Source organism: Tursiops truncatus, chromosome 6 (genome assembly GCF_011762595.2).
Source record: "Tursiops truncatus isolate mTurTru1 chromosome 6, mTurTru1.mat.Y, whole genome shotgun sequence".
Classification (NCBI taxonomy): domain Eukaryota; kingdom Metazoa; phylum Chordata; class Mammalia; order Artiodactyla; family Delphinidae; genus Tursiops; species Tursiops truncatus.
In genome coordinates, this window is record NC_047039.1 from 54,736,421 (window position 1) to 54,742,420 (window position 6,000).

The following is a 6,000-nucleotide window of genomic DNA, read 5'->3' on the forward strand; positions in this document are numbered from 1 at the left end:
TATTCTTTATGAACTGGAACACATGTCTAAAGACAGATCAGATACAGGTTACACATTTTATTTGCAAAAATACATCTTAGTTGACTGGCTAGAACTAGGATCACAAGGGTCCACTTACTGACAAGTTGTCCTACTACTAATCATGCTCATTTGGATCACTTGATTTCTTTGGAGACAATGAGATCTTCTCATTGTAAAGCTACATTTTCAAACTCTCTGATATTAGTAAGTAACATTTATGAATGATGCCTAGCTCATTAATAACATGCACCTGAATAATTATTGCTTTGAGTTTAAATCATAGAAATTTTCTTAATTTATCTTGTTTTTAATTCCCCTATTTGTTCATTTTTTTTCTTTTCTTGTAAATTTATTTTATTTATTTATTTTTGTCTGCATTGGGTCTTTCTTGCTGCACGCGTGCTTTCTCTAGTTGTAGCGAGCGGGTGCTACTCTTCGTTGCAGTGCGTGGACTTCTCATTGCGGTGGCTTCTCTTGTTGTGGAGCATGGGCTCTAGGTGCGCAGGCTTCAGTAGTTGTGGCTAGCAGGCTCTAGAGCACAGGCTCAGTAGTTGTCATGCACGGGCTTAGTTGCTCCACAGCATGTGGGATCTTCCTGGACCAGGGCTCGAACCCATGTGCCCTGTATTGGCAGGCGGATTCTTAACCACTATGCCACCAGGGAAGCCCCCATATTTGTCAACAGGTGTTCTTTACAAAGGATTACAGCTAATCTCATGGAGCCAATCTCATCAATTATGATAAACTACAATGCTGCCCTTGAAAATAAGATATAAGTTTGATTCTTTGTCTTTACCATTTCTTTAGTAAGGATTTGTATGTCATTTACTTTCATTTTATTTTTTTATGGGCATCCATATGTACTTACATATATTTATATACTTAGTGTATTACAATCAATCATAATGCATTTTAATGGTTAAATTGTTCCAAATTTGGCCAGGGAGCTCCTTCAATTTTTCATCTGTGTCTTTTGACATGTCCCCAAATTAGTCTTTGAAATCTTCCTTGCTTTTTAATAAGACAAGATATATCATATTTTTCTTGTAATTCCCCTGCCTTATATACAGAAATACTTCTCTAACTGACCCTATATTCTATTAGTGAGCAATGGTGCTTAGTATCCAAGATTTGCTGTTTAGGGGTGTTCATTGCTAATGGCCTTCTAGTAGACAGAGCTCAGATATTTTCTTAAATTTTTTAGAACTATGTTTGTATTTATTTGTTTATTAATTAAAAACATTGGATCCAAAACTTGACATGTTTTATGTATTTGCTTACCCTATAATAAACATTTAATAGCTTCAATATTACTAGTAACATTGCTATATTACTTTAGTATTATATTTGTGTTATGCTTGTGAGGGAACTGTATAATTTATTTGTGGTTCTTTTTCTTCTCCTTGGGTTATATGCCATTAGTGATTTACAATATTAAAAAATCATGTATAGGGTGTCAGGATTTTATTGTCTTCACTGATGAGTGTTTGCAATTGTTTTTGCAAATAATTGAATTGCTTGCGTATCATCTTAGTCCTTTTAAGGCTTGTTTGAAAATTTTGTAAGGGCAGGTTTAAAGTATCCTTTACTATAGAGCAAATTGAGCCCTACTGATAAAGTGTGACCTTCTGTGGTCTCTACTAAATTGACCATGTTTTCCCTACTAGGGCTGATTAAAACTCAAATGTCACCCAGCATGGTTGGAGCTCCATTGTTGAGCTTACATCTTGGTTTTTGTTTATTTGTTTGTTTTGCTGCTGTTGTGCATACATGTGTGTAGGTGTATGCTCTTGAAATTGTATAAGTTACAGTTTTTTAAATTCCTGGCTTCATAAAGCCTCACTTACATATACAGCCTAACATTTAGCCTGATATTCATAAAAAAAAACAAAAAACAAAAAACCTCTGCATATTTCTGGAGCTCCTTCTCTGTAGTTTCCTTCTCTTTGTTACTCAGCCCCATAAATTTTCACTGTTCTGGTTCTTCTAAATATTAGTCTCATTCTCAACAACTTAGAGAGATCAAAGACCAGCTTATATTTCATGGACTCCCTTCTCTAGCCATGATCCAGATAGGGCATGTGGGCATAAAGTCACAGCAATCATAGAATTGTCTCATTTGTTTCTTATCTCTAAGAGAAAAAAAAGTCTCATTTTGCCTGCTGTCCAATATCTATAACTGTTATTTTTATCTTTTGTTCAGTTTTTTTATTGTTTACTTCGGAATGTGAGTCCAATATTAGAAACCTTTTCATAGATAATAATGGAAATCCTTCATATTCATTTTTCATATGCTTGATAGATAATATTAGCTCAGTGAGGCACACATCTTAGTATTTTAACAAGGTTTTCATTTAATATATAAACTAATTTAGATGGAATTGTCATCATTAAATGTCGAGTCCTCTTATCCAAAAACAAGTAAGAGCTTCCCTTTTGTTTAAGTCTACTTTTGTGTCTTTCATCTGTGTTTTAAACTTTCCTCACATTTACTTGTGTAACTTTTAAAATTTATTACTATTTTATATTTTTCTTACTATTATAAATATATTTTGCTTTGTTATATTTTATAATTGGTTATTTGTTGAGAATACAGACTATTTAGTTCATATTAAATTTATATCCTGCTATACTTTAAAATTAATTTTTCATTGATTTTATCAATCATTCTTGGATTTACCAGTTATTCAATCATATCATTCACAAAGAGAAAAAAAAAACTATTACTTCTTTTCCAATTTGTATCCCTTCATTTTTTTCTTTCTTGTTTAATTGCATTGTCTAATAATTACAATAAAATGTTAAATAGCACAGAAGTCCATGGTCAACTCTGCCCTTTTCCTGTCCACGGTGGAAATTCTTCAGTTTTCCCCATTAAGAAAGATGTTAGTCCAGAATAAAGTATATATGCTTTGTCAGGGTAATAAAGATAGCATCATGTAATATTACTCCATGTATGTGTTTTAACCAGAAATGAGTATTGAAGTTTGATGAAAGTCTTTTCAGCATTTTTGCAGATAATCATAATATTTTCCTTAGGCCTATTAGTATGAAAATCTTAATATTTTAATCCTCTACTCCCTCAGCTGTAGAACACCATAATTGGGTAACTAGTTTTTTCTTTAAACAGTAGCTTTTAGGGCAAAAGACAATTAACACCCACATCAGTCTTATAAATAATATACCTCATATAATTAATAAATTATAAGTTGTGTTTAAAAAATAAGGTATATCAAGTTTAACTTCTTTAAGTCATCTTGAACTTTCTGAATAAAACATCAGGTGAATTTTCATTTGTATTTAACAGATATGGAGCATACAGCATTATTTTATATTACTAAGAAGGTATTCTCTTTCTTATTTTTTAATTTTAAAGTGGTATGTTTTTAAAAAATTTTTTCATAGATGAATATTTATTGTCACTAAGAGACAACAATATATACATCATAACCCCATTTGTAAAAATGTGTAGAAACATATAAAGACAAGTGTTCTAAGATGCTATTCTCTTTCATTTGACTATTGTTCTATACTTCAGACTTCTTATTCTCATTTCAAAAATTTATATTTACTCCTAAAAATGTCAGTAAGACTAGCTAAACATATTATAGAATAATAGAAACAAGCTAATAAAAGACTCTGGCTATATCTACAAAAATGTTACTTGCTTTTACCTCAGCAAATCCACTTAAAAGTTATAAAATATAATCTTATAAATGTCTAAAAATATATGGAGAATGATATTCATTATAACTTGTTTTGCAAGTATCAAAACTGGAAAGAATCAATATGTTCATCTGGGACTGCTTATGTCAATTTTAGTGTATTATAGTGTATATATACAATGGAATATTCTTAAACTGTTTTAAAAAAAGTGAAAATTAGTATATGTTGACATAGAACAATCTCAAAAATATGGTAAAAATGAAAGCAATTTTTAAATATGTATAATATCCCATTTGAAAATTAATATGTGCCCAGAGAATCTCTGAGAGAGGATATACAAAAAATTTTACCTTGGAAGGAGGAATTTAAGTCAATGGGAAGGAGGTCTTTATATTTTTTAGAATTAAAAATGTTCACATATTGCTTTTACAATAAGCAGTTTAAGTTAAAAAATGTGCAAAGGTATATTATTAAATGTATATAAATAAGAATCAAATCATGCATAGAAAATCCATGATTGAATTTTAACACTCAAATTACAGTTTTATTATTTTGTTGTAACAATCAGATTCAAACACAATTTTCCAAATTATATAAACTTTAGAAATTTTTGGCTTCAAATAACCACTTCGTTTTTTTTCTCTTTTGGTTGTTATTCCTCAGAATCAGAGAATTCAAAGCTAAATATCAATATATTGGGTAGTTAGGGAATGCACCATGCAGGGGTGAACCTATCTTTCCTTCCATCACTCTTGTTGTGTATGAAATTTATTGTTCTAGGAGGCTAAACAATAAGAGCTAAGGAGGTCTAGATATGTTCCTCTATACATTATAGGTACGTAGTAGTTGGAGATGTCACTGAAACTCCACTGGCCAGAAAATGTTAGATTCTGTATCTGAATAACTAGACTTTTCCAGCACATCTCAGAATGATTGCTTAACAAAGAGCCAAGTTAGGCTATGAGAAGCCAACCCAGAATTCAGAGGCAGCTTATATGCATCTAGAAACTGTTGAATCCCAAAATAACTGCATACAGATCCCAAAAGTGAAATGAAGTTCATAGAAAAAAAAAAATGTCCTCTGGCAGTAGACTTTCATTAGCTACTCTGGCTTTCAAGCTTTTAATCAATGACAATCTCCTTTCTTCCCAGTGCAGAGGTCTTTAACCAAGTAGTTTTTGTTTGTTTGTTTGTTTTTGTTTTTACCTGAAAAAGAAAGCTGATCTCTTAAATGCCCTTCAGTGCCTACTTACTGGACACACACAGTTGGAATCACTTTTAGATAATTCTTATATTTTTCAGTCCAAGGTGGGTGAAACAAGAAAATGTTATGAAGTTTCCACTATGAGATGAGCCCTTGGGGAAATAGATAACCTAAATAAAGGTAAGTTTGTCTATATGGGTAGTATTAAAGAAAAAAAATTAATTTGGTTGAATATCTAAGCTTTAATGTATTTTTGGCCTTAGATGGTACTTTTGGGCACCACTCTGGGTTATAAAATGTAAGCTCTTAGTTTGGAAATGGGCTTTAGAGGTCATAGAGTGCTAGTCCAATTTTCCTTCTACATATCACTTATCCCTGGAGTATGCTGGGAAAAAATGAGAATTTATTTTGAACATGAATATTTTCAGTGAGAACTTTACCACTTATGAGATTGGCATAATGATTAGAATTACCTTCTTTAAGTTAAATTCTGTCTCCTTGTGTCCCTACTCAATAGTCTTTGGTTTTCCCTCAAAACAACGTAGAACCAAGTCTCCCAATTTCATAATACAACTCATAGCTGAATATTTCTACCTAAACTCCATTTAGCTACTACAAGTTAATAGTCCTCTGTACCTTAAATCACTCTCCCTTGAACACAATAACCAAATAATTCAATGCTTAAGTGTAGTGTAGAACTGTCTTTTAGACCTCCTTTTCTTCTGTTTTCAAACTCCTAGGCATTCTTAAGAATCAAGAGATAGCTTATGCTACTTCTTGCTCTAATAAGCACTTTAAAATGCCACTTTTTGTCCACTCTAGCATCATACAAACTTCAAAACATCAAGGACTCTGTATCTAATTTAAAATTCATGCTTCATGTGAGGTTTTCTTCACTTTCAAACAACAGTTGTTCTCAGTTCAGTTCATAGACCCATGAGCAGCCCCAAGACACTTTTAGGGGACTTGCAGTGTCAAAATTATTTTTTAAATAATATTAAGATGCCATTTATCTTTCACTGTATTGATATTTGCACTTCTAGTACAAAAATAATGGTAGATAAATGTGCTGAATCCATTCAGTGAATCATGGTAGTTGTAGTCATTTT

At 31.7% G+C, this 6,000-nt stretch overlaps 1 long non-coding RNA gene across 1 annotated transcript in view; it reads left to right on the top strand.

Moving 5' to 3' along the window:
- Positions 1 to 5,005, top strand: part of LOC141278879 (uncharacterized) — an 89,166-nt gene extending 84,161 nt beyond the window's left edge. The window contains exon 3 of the long non-coding RNA XR_012332276.1: positions 4,990 to 5,005. This is a non-coding gene — a long non-coding RNA (uncharacterized lncRNA). The remainder of the gene's footprint in view (positions 1 to 4,989) is intronic.
- Positions 5,006 to 6,000: the final 995 nt, after the last annotated feature.